A 19846-nucleotide genomic window follows, 5' to 3' on the forward strand; every position below is an offset into this window, starting at 1 on the left:
GACTCATTCAGGCTGATACGGCAGGATCTGTGGTGCTGGGGCTCTGCCATTTTGTGAAAACCTGGGGCCCCTGCACTTCCATTGCTGTAATGCGGTGGTCTCCAGGAAAATGGACACCGGAGGTGGTGCATGCGCAGAGTGAGATCTCGGCACCGACATCTCGCTTCCCAAGATCTCAATCTACACATGCGCCGCCTCCGGCGGCCATTTTCCTGGAGACCACCACATTACAGCAGTGGAAGTGCGGGGGCTTCGGGCTTTCACAAAATGTCAATGGCGCCCCCTCACCACCGAACATCTCCCAAACTGCCACACACCAGCCTGGGATCGATGTGTGGGGGCTCCAGTGTAGTGACCCAGTCCAGAGTGTGTCTGTCCCTTTAAGTATTCCTGAATTGTGAGTAGCTTCTGTACACTACAGCTCACTCTCTAGCTGACCCTCTACATTATTTTTGAGCTGTAATTCTCCATTTCTAGTCACCTCCATTTTAGATGCAAAGCATTTCTCATTTGCTGTGTTCAGGTGAAAGTGTACAATGACTCATAATTATTGTTTTGTAAGGATCTGAGATGTGATTTCAGTCTCCTATTTGCCAGCTCCTAGTCACATGGTCAATAGGAGGAGCTGTTTTTCCAGGCAAGTCTAGAATGTTCTGGAGTCTGAGGGATGCGTTCTGGGAGAGTAGAACACACGTTCAGGCTGTTTTTACCTCAAGATCTCCTGCAGGCCTAAGAGCCTGAGTTCACTCTCTAACCTGTACAGAAATCATTCTAAAGTCTTTCTGACAGGATTCACCACATCTAAAGTCTTTTTGACTGGATTCACCACATCTAAAGTCTTTCTGACTGGATTCACCACATCTTAGTCTTTATGACTGGATTCACCATAGTTTCTACATTCACCTTTATGTACTTGTGCACGAGACGTGACACACTGTGGGTTAACCCTGAGTACAGGTCTGTAACCTCTAATTGCTACATCTACCTCCTTATGTAAAATAACAAAAGACACTGTCCAGTGCTCTTAAAGCTCCAGACTCCAATCACATCTCAGCACCTAAGTGTGAACTGTAATTGCCGTGGACTACCCATGAGAGACTGTTCTTTATTTGTTCCATGTTATAATTCCCGTTCCTGCTGAAGTAAAAGCAACGGTTATCCCCGAGACCGGTGTGTGTCATAATTCCTTTGGCTGCAGACACAGTGTGGGGGTGGATAACAGGGAGTGTTCGGCCTTGTCATTACATCAAGATTTCACAAAATGTCGGCAGAGCACCGGCACCACTGAGCATCTCAGAAACTGCTGTGCATCAGCCTGGGATGAGACTTTTGATAATTACATCCATTTCCTCCAAAATGTTTGGGGAAAAAAAGTGTGTCTTATAGTTCGAAAAATACGGTATTCATAATTAAGAGCGCTTTACACTAAAAACACGTAGGCCAAAGGTTTCAAATTTTAACTATGCATTTTAGAGTGTATCAATGGAAGATGTTTTTATAGTTATATACAATTTTTGGGGTAGCTGGATACCTCTTTCTAAAACCAGGGATATATTTGATTCTACACACCAAGTTAGTCACACCAAGACTACGTGGATCTCCATGTGCATGATACAGATGAGGGATCAATATAGTATCGTTCTGCTGATTGAGTAAACGGACAAAGAACTCATAAATTCTGTGAAAATAAACAAGGTAATAAAAAATAAAAACCCTAGAAAGTGAATATGATGGACATTCGGCAGTAGCCGATCACTACAATTAATCATGGATCTTGTGTATAATTCACATATCCTTTTCTTCCTCTGCGGTAACACTCGCACATGTGTTGCATTTTGCAGAATGAAAAAGTGGCTGCACTGTTGTGTTTGTCAAAGAATCGCACCACTTGTTTTGCCTCTCTGGGAATTATTAATATGTATTTCTTTGTTCACCGAGACCCCCACATATGACAAGACGTTATTTTGTCATCCACACCTGACACCTCCAACTAGGACTGAAGTTATCAAAACCCCGTAGCATTTTACAAAGACATTGAATGTATGCTGTTTTGACCTTTACATTTCTATAATTTGATTACTTGACAGAAGCTTTTGTGCCCATAACTACCTCAGCAATAATTTTGAGAAAAATGGGCTCCAGCTGAGTCTTTTTATATTCTCCCTCACTAAATTCCTTGTCAGAAAGCAAAAGTCTCGCAAACAATGCTGTGTAAGAAAAAAAAAAAGTTTAGAAGCTGATTGATCAAAATAACATATTTAAAAGGTTAACACATATTACATCACAGTCCAGGTATGTCGCTCTGGTGCATTTAACATGATGAGACGTAGAAGAAAATAGACATGTATAAATCTGCACACTTCTACTGTGAAATTTAAGGACAAATTGCCTTTTTATGCATTTCTCAATTTTTTATTCCATTTGGACTGCTTCTGTGCTCTGCACCTTTTGGTTGCATATTCCATCTTGGACATTAATGGAATAGTCATAGGATATGCCATAAATGTATAATAAATGCAAATCTTAGAGGGATCTCATCACACACTGTCAGAAATATAGAGGTGGCCATGTAAAGAGCAGGGCGGCTGAGAACGAAGTTTGCATCAGTGCCCCACCACTCTACAGGACCACATGCTGCCGCTTAAAATGGCAGGCTTTGACCCAATGAGGTAGAATTGAAAGAGAGAGATCAGAGTCCAAAAATAAACTTATTTTACTGAACAAACAAATGAAGTATATACACCAGATAGCAGGCACAAGACTTTAAGAACACTTTGTCTGTACAATTCAGAGGTCGGAACTTCCTGGTTACATGTGGCGCTACATTACTTCTGCTACATATTACACTAAACCAGCAAACCATTATTGAAATGTCCATCTTCCCTTTGTATGAGGAACACTTTGGCAGAGACTCCTCACTACTACTTTCACAGTCCATTTGTTGTGGGCCACACGCCCTTTCATTTCCCTGTAGAACACCTGTCTCAGCCTGGCCATCTTCTCCTCTATGACCCCAGGTCTGGCTACACTTTACCTCTTATCTAGTATAAATAGCATTTGCTGTAGGCCCTAATTGCCTGAGATAAAAAATCCTGTCACTTAGTGTCCCGTTTCACATAGCGACGCACAAGCGATCCCGACAACAATATGACCTGGCAGGGATCGCTGGTGCGTCACTACATGGTCGCTAGTAAGCTGCCAAACAGGCAGATCTCTTCAATGATGCACCAGCGATCCCAACAACGATAAGACCTGGTAAGGATCGCTGGTGCGTTGTCACACAGCAGCTATTCTGAACGATTCCAGCCTGCGTCCCTGAGTTCTTGCTTCGCCGACGAGGTCGCTCGTCGGCGTCAAACACAGCGATGCATGCTGGCCAGTGGGACACCGACAATGAAAGAATGGCCCAGGACATTCTAGCACGATCAGCGATATCCAACAGGGGGGCCGGCCGCCGCTATGTGTCACATGTAGCAAGATCGCTGGTGAGGTCGCTGTTGCGTCACAAAATCGGTGACTAGTGTTGAGCATTCCGATACTGCAAATATCGGGTATCGGACGATATTCGCTGTATCGGAATTCCGATACCGAGTACAGATATTTTTTCAATATCAGATACCGGAATCGGAAGTTCCCATAATGCAATGAGCCACTGTTGTGGCTGTGATTGGCTGCTGAAATGATGTCATCATGATGCGCGGTCTGTGCGCATCATGATGCGTGGTCTGTGCCGACTGTGGGGGGTCTGTACGGGCCTGCCGGGGGTCTGTGCAGGCTGCCGGGGGTCTGTGCCGACTGCAGGGGGTCTGTACGGGCCTGCTGGGGGCCTGTGCCGGCTGCCGGGGGTCTGTACGGGCCTGCCGGGGGCCTGTGCCGGCTGCCGGGGGTCTGTACGGGCCTGCCAGGGGCCTGTGCCGGCTGTCGGGAGTCTGTATGGGCCTGCCGGGGGCCTGTGCCGGCTGCCGGGGCTCTGTACGGGCCTGCCGGGCGCCTGTGCCGACTGTTGGGGGTCTGTATGTGCCAGTCGGGGGCCTGTGCCGGCTGTCGGGGGTCTGTACGGGCCTCCCGGGGGTCTGTGCCGGCTGCCGGGGGTCTGTACGGGCCTGCCGGGGGTCTGTGCCAGCTGCCAGGGGTCTGTGTGGGCTGCTGGGGGTCTGTGCGGGCCTGCCAGGGGTCTTGTGTGTGTGTAGGCATCGTCCGATGGGACTACAAGTCCCATCGGGCTATGCCTGCTACAATGACAGTGATTGACACATTAGCCAATGATGGAACAGTAGTAGTCCCATCATCCAGCTAATGTGTTGAATGTAAAAAAAAAAAGAAAAAAAAATACTACATACATACTACATACACTCACTGGCCACTTTATTAGGTACACCATGCTAGTAAGGGGTTGGACCCCCTTTTGCCTTCAGAACTGCCTCAATTCTTCGTGGCAGAGATTCAACAAGGTGCTGGAAGCATTCCTCAGAGATTTTGGACCATATTGACATGATGGCATCACACAGTTGGCGCAGATTTGTCGGCTGCACATCCCTGATGCGAATCTCCCGTTCCACCACATCCCAAAGATGCTCTATTGGATTGAGATCTGGTGACTGAGGAGGCCATTTGAGTACAGTAAACTCATTGTCATGTTCAAGAAACCAATCTGAGATGATTCGAGCTTTATGACATGGCGCATTATCCTGCTGAAAGTAGCCATCAGATGTTGGGTACATTGTGGTCATAAAGGGATGGACATGGTCAGCAACAATACTCAGGTAGGCTGTGGCATTGCAACGATGCTCAATTGGTACCAAGGGGCCCAAAGAGTGCCCAGAAAAAATTCCCCACACCATGACACCACCACCACCAGCCTGAACCGTTGATACAAGGCAGGATGGATCCATGCTTTCATGTTGTTTACGCCAAATTCTGACCCTACCATCCGAATGTCGCAGCAGAAATCGAGACTCATCAGACCAGGCAACGTTTTTCCAATCTTCTACTGTCCAATTTCGATGAGCTTGTGCAAATTTTAGCCTCAGTTTCCTGTTCTTAGCTGAGAGGAGTGGTACCCAGTGTGGTCTTCTGCTGCTGTAGCCCATCTGCCTCAAAGTTCGACGCACTGTGCGTTCAGAGATGCTCTTCTGCCTACCTTGGTTGTAACGGGTGGCAATTTGAGTCACTGTTGCCTTTCTATCAGCTCGAACCAGTCTGCCCATTCTCCTCTGACCTCTGGCATCAACATGGCATTTCCGGCCACAGAACTGCCGCTCACTGGATTTTTTTTCTTTTTCGGACCATTCTCTGTAAACCCTAGAGATGGTTGTGCGTGAAAATCCCAGTAGATCAGCAGTTTCTGAAATTCTCAGACCAGCCCTTCTGGCACCAACAATCATGCCACGTTCAAAGGCACTCAAATCACCTTTCTTCCCCATACTGATGCTCGGTTTGAACTGCAGGAGATTGTCTTGACCATGTCTACATGCCTAAATGCACTGAGTTGCCGCCATGTGATTGGCTGATTAGAAATTAAGTCTTAACACACAGTTGGACAGGTGTACCTAATAAAGTGGCCAGTGAGTGTATATACAACATTCATACAACATACATACATACTACATACTACATACATACTTCATATATACTACATTCATACAACATACATACATATGTAGTATGTATGTATGCATGCATGTATGCTGTATGAATGTAGTATATATGTAGTATGTATGTAGTATGTTGTATGAATATAGTATATATGAAGTATGTATGTAGTATGTAGTATGTATGTTGTATGAATTTTGTATATATGTAGTATGTATGTATTATGTAGTATGTATGCATGCTGTATGAATGTAGTATATATGTAGTATGTATGTATGTTGTATGAATGTAGTATATATGAAGTATGTAGTATGTATGTATGTTGTATGAATGTAGTATATATGAAGTATGTAGTATGTATGTATGTTGTATATATGATATGTAGTATGTATGTATGTTGTATGAATGTAGTATACATGTAGTATGTATGTATGTTGTATGTATGTAGTATATATGAAGTATGTATGTAGTATGTATGTTGTATGAATGTAGTATATATGTAGTATGTATGTATGTTGTATATATGTAGTATGCATGTATGTTGTATATATGTAGTATGTATGTTGTATGAATGTAGTTTATATGTAGTATGTATGTATGTTGTATGATTGTTGTACATATGTAGTATGTAAATATATATTTTTTTTACATTCAACACATTAGCTGGATGATGGGACTACTACTGTCCCATCATTGGCTAATGTGTCAATCACTGTCATTGTAGCAGGCATAGCCCGATGGGACTTGTAGTCCCATCGGACGATGCCTGCACACAGACACAAAGACCCCCGGCAGCCCGCACAGACCCCTGGCAGCCGGCACAGACCCCCGGCAGGCCCATACAGACCCCCGGCAGCCCGCACAGACCCCCAGCAGCCGTCACAGACCCCCGGCAGCCGGCACAGACCCCCGGCAGGCCCGCACAGACCTCCGGCAGCCGGCACAGACGCACGGCAGGCCCGCACAGACCCCCGACAGTCCGCACAGACCCCCAGCAGCCGGCACAGACCCCAAGCAGGCCCGCACAGACCCCTGGCAGCCGGCACAGACCCCCGGCAGGCCCGCACAGACCCCCGGCAGCTGGCACAGACCCCCGGCAGGCCCGTACAGACCCCCGGCAGCCGGCACAGACCCCCGACAGGCCCGCACAGACCCCCGGCAGTCCGCACAGACCCCCGGCAGGCCCGTTCAGACCCCCGGCAAGCCTGCACAGACCCCGCCCGCACACACAGACACGTACAGTGTCCACCCACGCACCGCCCACACTCTTCCCCCCTCACGAACAGGATGTGCAAGTACAGAAAGGGTTTTTTTTAATTCCGATATTTCTGTCCCATTGACTTTAATGGGACTTCCGGTATCGGAATCGGCGATACCCGATACTTTTTGGGTATCGGCCGATCCAATCCGATCCGATATTTCTCAATATCGGACGGTATCGCTCAACACTATCGGTGACGCATCAGCAATCTTGCTATGTGAGATGGAGCCTTTAATCCTTGTTTACTTCAGAATGTGCTGTCTGAGTATTGTCTCCATTCTTCACACTGAACAGCCATAACTATTTCTGGTCAGTAAACAAAAGGACCACAGGTTCTTCTCTTGTCAGCTCTCTTCTCTATCTGCCTAACAACAGACTACACACGCCTTCTTCATCGTCCTGATGAAGAGGTTGTGTGCAGCCTCGAAACGAGCTTACACTGGAAACCTGTACATTAAACTTTTTCGAGTTTTAAACTGTATCGAGACTTCATTAGCAGCGCATTGTATGACACCTCCATCTCATTCCATATCGCTCTTGGTCTCTCTGCGACCCATGTCTTGCAGCAGCTGATATTACATACCTACCAAATGTTGCCTGAGTGAAACCTTACCAGGTGAGTGGATTCGTTATGCCTAGATTCTGTGGTCATTGGATAAGACCCTATTGCGCTCTTCTGTTTCCCAGTCTTTTCATCCGAAAAATAGATAAAGCAACATATCCAACATTTAAAACAGCATGATGCATCATATAACCATAAGATCTTCAACTGAGGGTGTTTACTGCTTCTCTTCTGGAAGGCTGACGAGTTGGAGTGGTAGACCTGTGTCTTGCACATGTACCACTCAATAATAACCGGGATGATACTAACCAGAGCTTGGCCCCTGTTCTCCACAGACTACTTTGACTACCTCATTTGTAATCATTTATGAATGTAATAAGCTAAATCTGCAAGAACATAGGAATTTTAAGTAATAACTAACTCGCAGTTCATATGGAACACAATAGCCACTATAAAGAAATAATAAATTAAATTAAAACAGCTGTGGAATACTTGAACCCCTGCACGACCTATGGCCTATGATGCTGAGCTGGCATGTTTTCTGTCACATGTCAGCTGATTTCATCACCTGATATGTGCACCTAACAGCCGAGGTTAGAATCGCAATCCACCCGCGGCTGTTAACATGTTAAATGCCACTGCCAATCACCAACAGCAGCATTTAACATGACCGCGCAGGAAGCACCTCACTTATCCCACCAATTGGCACCCGTGTCACATGACCGCTGAAGCCCTGCTATGTTTAGCACAGGTGATCGGATAATTGCATCTTTTAGTCTCTCATGGAGACTGTTGAAGTAAGTCAAAAGTAAAAAATAAAAATGAAAAAATAAAAATGAATGAAAAGTAAAAAATAAAAATATTTAAAAAATATAAAAGTTCAAATCAACCCTCTTTCGCCCCATTCAAAATAAAACAATAAAAAAAATCAAAAGTACACACATTTGCTATCAGCAATACCCGATGTATCAAAAAATAAAAATAATTAATCTGATCGGTAAACGACGTAATGAGAAAAAAGCAAAAAAACAGAATTATGTTCTTTTGGTTGCCGTAACATTGCAATAAAATGCAATAACAGGCAATCAAAACATCGTATCTTAGGCTACTTTCACACATCAGGTTTTCGGCGTCAGGCGCGATCCGGCGTCGTGCCGGAATGCCGGATCCGGCACATGTTTTGTAAAACCTGATGTGCCGGATCCGGTTTTCTGCCGGATCCGTCTTGTTCTTGACAGACAAAACCGGATCCGTCTCATCCGGTTCATCCGTTTTTCTATCCGTTTTTCGACGGATTACGCCGGATCTGGTTTTTAAAATTGACCCTTGTGGCCTTCCGAACGGGATTGGCTACTGGAAAACTATATATAGCTTGTTCCTACAGCCCTTCTTTGACAGGTTGTAGAGGAGAAAGTGCAGGTTGGAGAGAAGAGCAAGTTACTGGCGAAGATGGATGTTGTCATTGGAAATATTACCACTAGAAGTTCTGTGACGGTTTCAGTAATGAGGGACAATTTTGCACTATACTTTATGTCACCTCAAGGCAGAGTACACTGGCAGGATGACAGAGTGTGAAAGATTTGTGCCCTAACCAAACTTGTGTACCTTCTGGACCAACAGGATATACCTTTGCCAACCAAAGTTGGCTATCTTGTCATGGTCTTACTATTTTTAGCTTTAGGCCACAGGTGTGTACCTGGTTGTGTTTTATGCAAAGTATTTCACCTTTTAACAAAAGTTGTGTACATTGTTAGGAAATCACCAACAATAAACACAACTTTTCAGGTGAAATACTTTGCTTCAAACACAACCAGGAACACAACTGTGGCAAAAAGCTAAAATTTACCCACAGTTATATACCTGGTTTTGAATACCTTTTTACCTTTTAAATACCCTGTATTTAACCTTTTTTTTAAACATATTTAGCCGCAGAAAGAAATGACAGACAACCAGTGTAAACAATAATTTAACTTTTATTTAAAATATTTTTTTTTGTGTAAACTGTTTTTAAAGTTAAAAAAACTTTTTTAATAAAGGTTTGAAACCAACCAAATGGGCATTTTTATTACAAAAAAAACATTATAACTCGGTGTAGTGTGGGGTGGAAATACTGCTGGAGGGGCTGCGGGACACTTCGACAATGGGAGTGTGGAGAGAGGACTGGGATCGTGGTGGGGAGCGAACAGTTAGAGGTGATGGTGTGGAAAAAGCTACAGAATGGGTGGACATGTGGGAGGCAGAAGAGGTGGTGGGCGGTGGAGTGGAGGGTTGGGCAGGGACTGTAGGAGCAGATGATGTTGATGGAAAGTTGTATGGGGAAGGAGTTTGGTACGGGGAAGGAGTTTGGTACGGGGAAGGAGTTTGGTACGGGGCAGGTTGCTGGAAGTGGGGAGATGTCTGGTACTGGGGAGGTTGCTGGTACTGGGAAGGTTGCTGGTACTGGTGAGGTTGCTGGTATGTAATAGGAGGGGGAGGATGGAAAGTGGCTGGAGGGGGTGCAGATGTAATAGGAGGGGGAGGATGGAAAGTGGCTGGAGGGGGTGCAGATGTAATAGGAGGGGGAGGATGGAAAGTGGCTGGAGGGGGTGCAGGTGGAGGAACTACAGTGGTGGGAGGTGGAGGTTGGGAGGTAACCTGCTGTAGAGCACCGTGGCACGAATGCATTACATGCATCTGCTGGGTAGGAGATAGTGTTGCCATGCGCTCCACAACAGACCTGAAAAAGGTGTGGTTTGGCGAAGATCTTGCTTCTGAATGCATGGTTTGCAGAAGTGTCTTCACCTCCAGAATGCTGGAGTTGATCTGCTGAAAGCCTGCGGAGATTTGCTCTGACAAGACTTTTAGACAGTTCTGGAAAGATGCATTCAGATGCAAGAACTGTGGCGCATAACTCTTTTCCTGACCCCTCTGCCGCTGCCGCCCAGTACCCGCAGGTGTACTAGAGGTGGCAGGGGCAGAAGGGTGGGGTAAAGGGAAAGCGATCTCCTCACCAGCAGCTTCATGTAATGTAGGCGGCCACGATGCTCCTGTGCTGGGGATGGGACAGATGGGTCGAATGTGTGGGAAGGCTGGGAAGGTGCAGATGTACCGGGGCGGTCGAAGTGTCCCTCGGTGCCGGTCTCCTCAGGGATCGCCTCAGAAGGGTCCAATCGTGCAGGCTCCCGAGTGCTGCTCACCGTAATGTGGAATAAAGAGAAAAAAAAACAATTAAAATACTGACCTGGTATGGCCCTGGCTGAAAAAAAAAAGTTACATCTAACATTTTTTTTCACATGTGGTGTGTAATATTTACCTTCTAGTGACCATTGTTTCCCGGAGGAACGACAGGGCTTCTGCGTACTTGTACTTGCTCCTGCGTCCTCCAGATCCACTCAGGGCCCGCATCTCTTTATTGAACTCCTTCTTGAAACGATCCCTCACAGACCGCCACCGATTCACAATTCTGTTCCCTGAAACGAGAAAGGACAAAGTGGTTAGTATAAAACATCAGTGTTTCCCAAACTCCAGTCCTCATGGTCCCCAGGGGTCATGTTTTCAGGATTTCCATAGTAAATAGAAATCCTGAACACATGATCCGTGGGGACCACGAGGACTGGAGTTCGGGAAACACTGGTTTACATCAAGCAACCGGTACTGTATATACTTACGCTCTTTAATCTGGGCCCAAACATCGAGGTCCTCCCAGCGGCCCACAAGGAGCGAACAGATTTCCTCCCAGAGCCGTCGGGTAACGATAAGGTCAGCGTGGCGGCGGTCAGCCATATTCCAGAGCGGCTCCCTTTCTCTGACGAGATCGATGAGGTGGTCCACATCGAGTCCTCCATCCTCACCGTCAGAGTCGGGAGCACGCTGTGAAGGCTGTTAAAGAAAAAGACAAAAATAACATAATTAGCCTCCACAAAAGAAATGAAATAAAAAGTGCAAAAAACAAAGCAAAAATATTTATACTTACACGCTGGTGACCGCCGCGTTGCTGTCGCCGATGACCCTGGGAGGCACTGCGAGGACCTCTTGGCCGAGCACCAGATTGGGAAGACTAGAGAAGAAAACAAAAAATGTTATGTCTTTGGATGTAGGCATTTGTTTGCTGTGTGTGGTCTGCAGAACATTGTTTTCTATGTGTTGTGTGTAGTGTGATGTTGTGTTTCTGCGTTTGATGCAAAAAACTTACCAATTGTGAGCCCACTCCAAGTGTCTGTCCACCCCTTCCTTCTTCTTCTGGGAGCTCCTCTTCATCTTGTGAATCCTGTTTTGAAATAAAAGGCAATGAATAGACATATATTACAGAGATGATGGATTTTGGAAATAAAAACTTACCGTCAAACGCTGAAGATGCGAGGGAGGGCTCCCAGAAGATGATGTGCTGTCTTCCTGGTGGCCACACTCCATGCCTGTGGGTGGTGTTCCACCTGCTGCCATTGCTGCTGCTGCTGCTGCATCTATTGGGCGGCTGTTGAATAAAGAGAAACAAAGGGCCAATGAATATCTTGATATTCAATAGCCCTAGTTTGGAGTAATGGGGGATTTGATAATTACCGTCTCTCATCTGCTGCTGGCCTCCCCTCCTCAGCATGTTCCATTTGCTGCTCCATTTGGGGTGGTGGTGGTGCTGATGGTGCTGCAGTGGTCTCCTGCCTTCTCCTGCTGCGCTAGGTTGCTTTCTTGGGTGGCATGTTGGGTGTGGCTGTGGGTCCCACTGTCTTGCTTTTATATATGTCTTGTGGGCAGAGCTACTGAGCATGCTCAGACCCAAAAAACCGGATCCGGCCACCGGATCCGGCTTTCGCCGGATCCGGCGCATTGCGGCGCTCATAGGCTTTCATTGTGTGAAAAAGCCGGACGCGCCGGATCCGGCTTGTCCGGCTTTTTCGCCGGAGACAAAAAACGTTACAGTCTCCGTTTTTTCCAGACGCCGGATCGCGACACATTGCTGGATCCGGCGAAAACCGGATGAAACGCATGGCCATCCGGCGCGATCCGGCGCAAATGCAAGTCAATGGGGGGGAAACCGGATCCGGCATTGCATTTCGCCGGATCCGGTTTCTGTCAAAAGCGCCGGATCGCGCCTGACGGCGAAAACCTGATGTGTGAAAGAGGCCTAACCCAAAATTGTATCAATAGAAATATCAGCTCAGCGAGGAAAAAAATAAATCCTCACCCATCCCCAGATACTGAAAAATGGAGACTCTACGGGTCTCGGAAAGTGGCACATTTTTTATTTGCAAACTTTGGGGTTTTTTTTCCCCACTTAAGTAAAGAAAAACCTAGACATGTTCAGTATCTGTGAGAATCATAATAACAGGTCAGTTTTAGCATTTAGTGAACATGATGAAAAAAAACAATTGTGGAATTGCTGGCGAACTGATGCTTTTTTTAAAATCTTTTTGGTGCAGATACATTTTGATGTCTTATTCCATGTCTTATTTTGTATCTTATTCCATTTTTATATGTGGAATTGCAGAGACCAAAAAAAAATCACATTTCTAGCATTTAGATTTTTTTTTATCTCTTACCAGTTTTTACCAATCAAGTTAATTAATTTTAAGATTTTATAGATCAGACTTTTATGGATGTAGCAATGCCAAATATGTGATTTTTTTTTAATATTTTCAGTATCTTTGATGTTAATGGGGGAAAAAGTGGAGGGCGATTCAAATTTTTTATTTTTTTATATTTTAAAATGTTTTCTGTTTTTACTGTATATTTTATTTTTTAGTTCGCTTGGGGGACTTGAATATTTTTGATTGATTGCTTATACTATATATTGCAATACACATATAGTAAAAATCACTGGTCTGAAAAGATGTACCGTTATGTAAGGTATAGGGGTCTTCAGTATTGGCATCCCACGATGGTGTCACAGGAGGAGGGAGATAAGAATGATATGCCCCAGAGCTGAGTGCTATAAATGCTGCTGTATGATTGACATTGGCATGTAACAAGCTAACAGCAGCAAGTCGGACACCAGTAGCAGCTGTTAGAGGCAGATGATGGCTGAGTAATACAGCCATCATCTGCTAGGAATGAGGATGGTTCATCTTCTTAACCTGTTTTATACTTCAGCTCCTGAATAGTAATGAGTGAGTATACTTGTTGTTCGGGCTTTTCCGAGCATGCTCGGGTGTCCTCCGAGTATTTTGGCATGCTCAGAGATCTAGTTTTTGTCGAGGCAGCTGCATGATTTGCGGCTGCTAGACAGGCTGAATACATGTGAAGATCCCCTAACAAACAGGCAATCCCCACGTGTATTCAGGCTGCCTAGCAGTCACAAATCATGCAGCTGCGTTGACAAAAACTAGATCTCTGAGCACGCCAAAATACTCAGAGGACACCCGAGCATGCTCGGGAAAACCCAAGGAACGAGCATACTCGCTCATCTTTAGTGATTAGTTATCCAATAAAGATAAGCTATCACCTACCACAGGTTAGAGGATAACTTGTAGATGTAACTTATAGATGAGTGTCAGACCACTGAGACCCACACTGATCAGCAGAATAGAGAACTTTTATCCCCGTTATCCCCACTTAGAATTGAGCAATAGTGCACATTCCCATCGGCTGCTCCATTAATTCCCTAAACAGACTGTCAAGCGCTGCGCTGTTCTTTTTCCAACAACTTCCTAGAGAATGAGTGGAATGGATAGCGGTTGTGCATGCGCATTGCCACTCCATTCTAAATGGGAATTGTGGGATTACAAAATAAAAGTGACTTCTTCTTCCAATCAGTGTGGATAAGTGAAAACTAGAGAGGGGCAGATCTTGTGCAATTTCAATTCACCGGCTATGTTGAATTTTTCCAAAAGTTTGATTTGCTGCAAATTGCATGAAAAACAAAACTTCCACCAATTGCTATAAAATTACATGTGTGACACTTAAGTCTCCTTGGACTATAACAAAACACTTTTCAAGCCTCTTAATACGAAAATAAATTTAATAATTTCAAGTGACTTCAACATATATGGCTGTGGGTAAATGTATAGTGGCTGTTTTTTCACTGCTGTCCTGTCTCCTGTCAAACACACTATCTGTAATATTTATTCGGTGTTTTATTACTGTCTTTCCTTATTTCTATTACTAAGTTGTGAGCTATGACATCTTCTCACTATTCATATTCTCTACAAAGTGGCTGCTGCCTTCTCTGCTTTGGCTTTTGTACATGCTATGATAGTGTCAGGACTCTGGACACTTTTGCTATGTTCTGGAATTTTGCCCTTCTCCAAGATGGTGGTCGGGCCTTCATGTGTTCCTGTCTGCTGCCTTTAAGACTCCACCCCAGTCATTAATCAATGCTGGAGTATTCTGCCTGTGTTCCTTTGAGTACTGGGTTGTCCTGGCTTCACAGCTGCTGTAGCCTGCTGAGGTTGTTCCATTCGTGGTTGCTTCAAGAGACTATACTGCACACCTCTGCTGCTGCCCGCTCCACAGCCGCTGGCTGTCTCCGCTGCTCTGCTGTCTCGTTACCCGCTGCCACCTGATCGGTGAGACTTACTGTTTGCTCCGTCCTAAAGAATCTACCGTGTGCTTGCTACTTGTGGTTCTGCGATTCCGGCTGACTCAGCGGCCGTGCCGTGCCCTAACCGGACCAGGGTTAGGGTACCCACTGGATAGACTTTCTGAGAACTATACCATACTGATAACGGCATCTGTTTCCATAGTGGCCGGTTATAACATTCTGGACTTTGTTTCTAAACTATGCTCCAAGCATTCGATACTTTGAAAAGCGTATACCCTGCAACTGGCCGCTGACCCCTAGCGGCAGTTTATTGACTTTTGTGTTTGCCTTGTTCACACTGTGCACGCATGGTTTTGCTGTGTTCTTATAAACTTGATTCACTTAACTCTGGACTCTGCTGTGATTGTGCTTCTTGCCAAGAGACCCCTGTAGTATCCACTATAGTTGTTACAGGATACTCCAGCCCAAAAAAGAGGGGTTTGCAGGAGCTATGTCAGACAGCAAGATGGAACAGGTGTACACCATGCTCCGTTCCCTGCAGCAGGATATGAATGTTCTGCAAAAGAAAGTTGAGAGCGTGGAACGTAGTCAACGGGTTTTTGGGCAGAACCTGCAGGACTTAGACGCTCGAGTTGCAGCACAGGAAAGCAGATTGACTGGATTGGAGACCCAGTGTGGACAAAACTTCCAGGACATCAGTACACAAATGGCAGCCCAGGGGGCTCGACCCGTGACTTTGCCTGCAGGGCACGTACCACCACCTAGCCTTCCTAAATTACCACCATTTAGATACAATGGCGACCGCGACAAGTTTCGTGGATTCGTGAACCAATGTATGCTGTACTTTGACATCCATGCTGATCATTTCCCAACGGGCCGTTCTAAAGTGCTATGTATAATCATGCTGCTGACCTCACGTGCGCTTGCTTGGGCGAACCCTATGATCGAGTCTCGTGACCCACGCCTGAATGTGCTAGATGATTTTTTGGCCGCCATGGCACTAATGTTTGACGATCCAAATCGTCGCGCTTCTGCTGAGACCGCGCTGCTATCTTTGCGCCAGGGCAAGCGCTCGGTTATTGAATATGCGACCGACTTCAGGCGACTTGCAGTAGATACTAATTGGGACCTTTATGCACAGGTTCCCATTTTTAAGAGAGGCCTGTCCAGCGTGGTAAAAGATGAATTAGCCCGCTCAGAATCCCCACAGGAGCTCGAGGCTTTTATACAGCATTGCGTGCGCATAGACATTCGCCTTACAGAGCGCAGGCAGGAAAAGCTGGCTGTGTATAACCGCATGTCTAATTTTTCCCTTCCTCCCAAAGAAACTGCAGGTAAGACATCTCGGGGTGCGGAGGAGGTACCGATGCAGATTGACTCAGTTCAGAGGCGTGATAGTAATGAACGCCGGGAACATCGCCTTCGGGAGAGTTTGTGTTTTTATTGCGGCCAGTCAGATCACTTCCTGATTAACTGCCCAAAATGTCCTAGACGTCAGAACAAAGTGGTAGCTGCGATTGGGGAGCTGGATGGCAGTGATACGGAATCTGACACTTCTGAGTGGAGCCTGCCTATAGATGCAGTGTTTCAGTCGCTTGCTATGACCTCACCCACCGGGGAAGTGAAGGAAAAGAGCTCTCATTGTTCCCTCCCTATTAGAATCTTGTGTGCTGGAAGATGGATTTCCAGCTCAGCTATGATCGACTCAGGGGCGGGGGGCAATTTTATGGACATTTCCTTTGCCAAGGAACATGGCATTCAGTCTTGTCAGAAGGCTTCTCCAATTAATTTGGAGACAGTAGACGGCTCACCCCTAATCTCTGGCCCTGTAGACCAGGAGACAATACCTCTCACGATCTTGTTGGAGCCGGATCATCAGGAGCAATTGTCGTTCTTATTAATCTCTTCTCCACATTTTCCCGTGATCCTAGGTATTCCCTGGTTGCGCTCTCAGAACCCGACCATCAACTGGGAGACTAAGGCGATCACTTTCCCAACAAGGGAGAAGTCTGCTACGGAGACAATCTCTACATCCTTGAAGGCCGAATCTCCTATACAGGTAGTGGGGTTACCAACTGTCTATAAAGAATTTTCTGATGTGTGTGACAAGGAGAAGGCGGACCAGCTCCCGCCACACAGACACTATGACTGCCCTATTGAACTCCTTCCCGGGGCAGCGATCCCCTTTAGTAATGTCTACCCTCTGGCTGCACCAGAACTTCAGGCCCTAAAAGAGTACATCGATGAAAATCTCGCCAAGGGCTTCATACGCCCTTCTTCCTCGCCAGCTGGGGCGCCTATATTCTTTGTGAAAAAGAAGGATGGGACACTAAGACCATGCATCGATTATCGGGGACTTAATAAGGTAACCATACGTAACCGCTACCCTCTACCGCTAATACCTGAATTAATGGAGAGAGTCCGCCAAGCAAGGGTCTTTTCCAAATTAGACCTTCGTGGGGCGTATAATCTAGTGCGTATTCGTCCTGGGGATGAGTGGAAGACAGCTTTCAGATGCCGTTATGGACATTTTGAATATCTAGTAATGCCCTTTGGACTGTGTAACGCGCCAGCGACCTTCCAACACCTTGTCAATGATATTTTCAGGGATCTATTGGACCAGTTCGTGGTCATATACTTGGACGACATTTTGATTTTTTCAGACTCATTGCAGGAACATGAGGAACATGTCAAGACGGTTTTAAGACGGCTGAAGGAGAACCACCTATATATTAAACTGGAGAAATGCGAGTTCCATCGCTCCGAGATACAGTTTCTGGGCTATGTCATCTCCCCTCAGGGGCTGAATATGGAATCTGGAAAGATCCAGGCAATCACCGACTGGCCGGTACCCAAAAATATAAAACAGGTACAACGTTTTATCGGTTTTGCCAATTTTTATAGACGTTTTATCCGAAATTTTTCTGACATTGTCCGTCCCATCACTGCATTGTCAAAGAAGGAGAATCCATTTAAATGGTCCGCACAAGCTCAGGAAGCATTTATACAGCTTAAGACCTGTTTTACTTCAGCCCCACTGTTGGTCCACCCTGATCCGACACTTCCATTTATCGTGGAAGTGGATGCCTCAGACAACGCCTTGGGGGCCATCCTTTCGCAGAGAGTCGGAGAGAAGGCCTTACTTCATCCATGTGCTTTCTTTTCTCGTAGGCTGACCTCAGCAGAGAAGAACTATGATGTAGGGGATAAGGAGCTGCTGGCCATTATTGCGGCTTTTAAAGAATGGAGGCACCATCTCCAAGGAGCCGCTCAACAAGTTATTGTGTTGACAGACCATCGTAACCTGGAGTTTCTTAGATCCGCGAAATGTCTCTCTCCTCGTCAGGCCCGCTGGAGCTTATTTCTGAATCAATTCGATTTTATTATCTCCTTTCGACCAGGTTCTCGCAATGGAAAAGCAGATGCACTATCTCGGATTCATGCTGCAGATGCCTTACCAGGACCCTCGCCGAAAACGATTCTTTCCGATGCCAATTTCATCGGGGTCATCCAGGATAAGGACTTGTGGAAGGACATCAAGGAAGCGTATGTAGGTGACGTACTCTTGACTAACCCACCTGCTGATGTCAATCTGGTCCTTAAAGGGGGCATGTGGTTCAGAGGACAACGTGTTTACATCCCAGAGGCGGTCCGTCTCAAAATCTTCAGAGTGGTTCACGATTCCAAGGTGGCAGGTCATAGGGGGGTACAGAAGACCCAAGAGTTCCTAAGTCGCTTCTTCTGGTGGCCAACATGCCTGAAGGACACAAAGGACTACGTTCTCTCGTGCGAGGTATGTGCTCGTCATAAGACCCCGCGTATGTCACCTACAGGCCTCCTGCAACCTTTACCTATTCCATCCCGCCCATGGGGGTCGATATCTATGGACTTTATTGTGGAGCTGCCCATCTCTAAAGGCATGAATACGATCTTAGTGGTTGTAGACCGTTTAACAAAGGCCGCTCATTTCGTCCCATGCGCCGGTCTTCCCTCAGCTAAAGAGACTGGAGATCTGGTCCTACTGAATGTGTTTCGGTTGCATGGGGTCCCAGATGAGATCATCTCTGATCGAGGCTCCCAATTTACGTCAAGATTCTGGAAAGAGTTCTGTTCTACACTCAATATAGATGTGTGCCTTTCTTCCGCCTATCACCCCCAGACAAATGGTCAGACAGAACGGACCAATCAGACCTTGGAACAGTATCTTCGGTGCTACGTCAGCCACCTTCAAGATGATTGGCTGGACTTACTTCCTTTGGCGGAGTTTTCTTATAACAACTCTCAGAACGCCTCTACTAAGGTAACACCGTTTTTTGCAAACCTGGGTTACCATCCCAGTATCTTTCCCAGGTCTCCAATAAAGTCTCCGGTTCCGGCTGTAGAGGAAAGACTTACTATGATGAAACAGAATATGGAGGTTCTAAAAGAGACCCTGACTTCAGCCCAAGAGCGCTACAAAAGATCGGCAGATAGATTCCGCAAACCAGCACCTGTGTTCAAGGTAGGGGATTCCGTATGGTTATCCACCAAGAATTTAAAATTGAATGTTCCTTCACAGAAGCTGGGACAGAAGTTCATCGGCCCTTTCAGGATTAATGGCATTGTGAGCTCTGTGGCCTGTCGCCTGAAGTTACCTAGGACTATGAAGGTACATCCCGTATTTCATGTTTCCCTATTAAAGGCTGTCTCACCCAATACTTTTCAGGGTCGTGTTGTGCCACCTCCACGGCCGGTGATAATTGATGGGCAAGAGGAATTCGTGGTCGATGACATTATTGACTCCAGAATTCGCAGAGGTCGGCTCCAGTATTTGATTAGATGGCAGGGGTATCCCCCTGAAGAAGACTCTTGGGAACCGGTGGAGAACATCAGCGCTCAAAGAAAGATTTCTCTTTTCCATCAGAGATTCCCCGAGAAACCAGGTTCGGGATCGTCCTGAGGCCGCTTCTAAGAAGGGAGTAATGTCAGGACTCTGGAC

The 19846-nt window shown here is 46.1% G+C and overlaps 1 protein-coding gene across 1 annotated transcript in view; it reads right to left on the minus strand.

Annotated features, from left to right (window-relative positions):
- The window catches only part of LOC141053061 (uncharacterized), a 146419-nt gene extending 135357 nt beyond the window's left edge, over window positions 1-11062 (minus strand). The window contains exon 1 of the mRNA XM_073550386.1: window positions 10708-11062. The gene's annotated coding sequence lies outside the window, so the exon portion shown is untranslated. The remainder of the gene's footprint in view (window positions 1-10707) is intronic.
- Between the last annotated feature and the right edge of the window lie 8784 nt (window positions 11063-19846).

The sequence above is a fragment of the Dendrobates tinctorius genome, unplaced genomic scaffold (genome assembly GCF_039654945.1).
Source record: "Dendrobates tinctorius isolate UK_male_01 unplaced genomic scaffold, ASM3965494v1 ptg000165l, whole genome shotgun sequence".
In the NCBI taxonomy this organism is placed as follows: domain Eukaryota; kingdom Metazoa; phylum Chordata; class Amphibia; order Anura; family Dendrobatidae; genus Dendrobates; species Dendrobates tinctorius.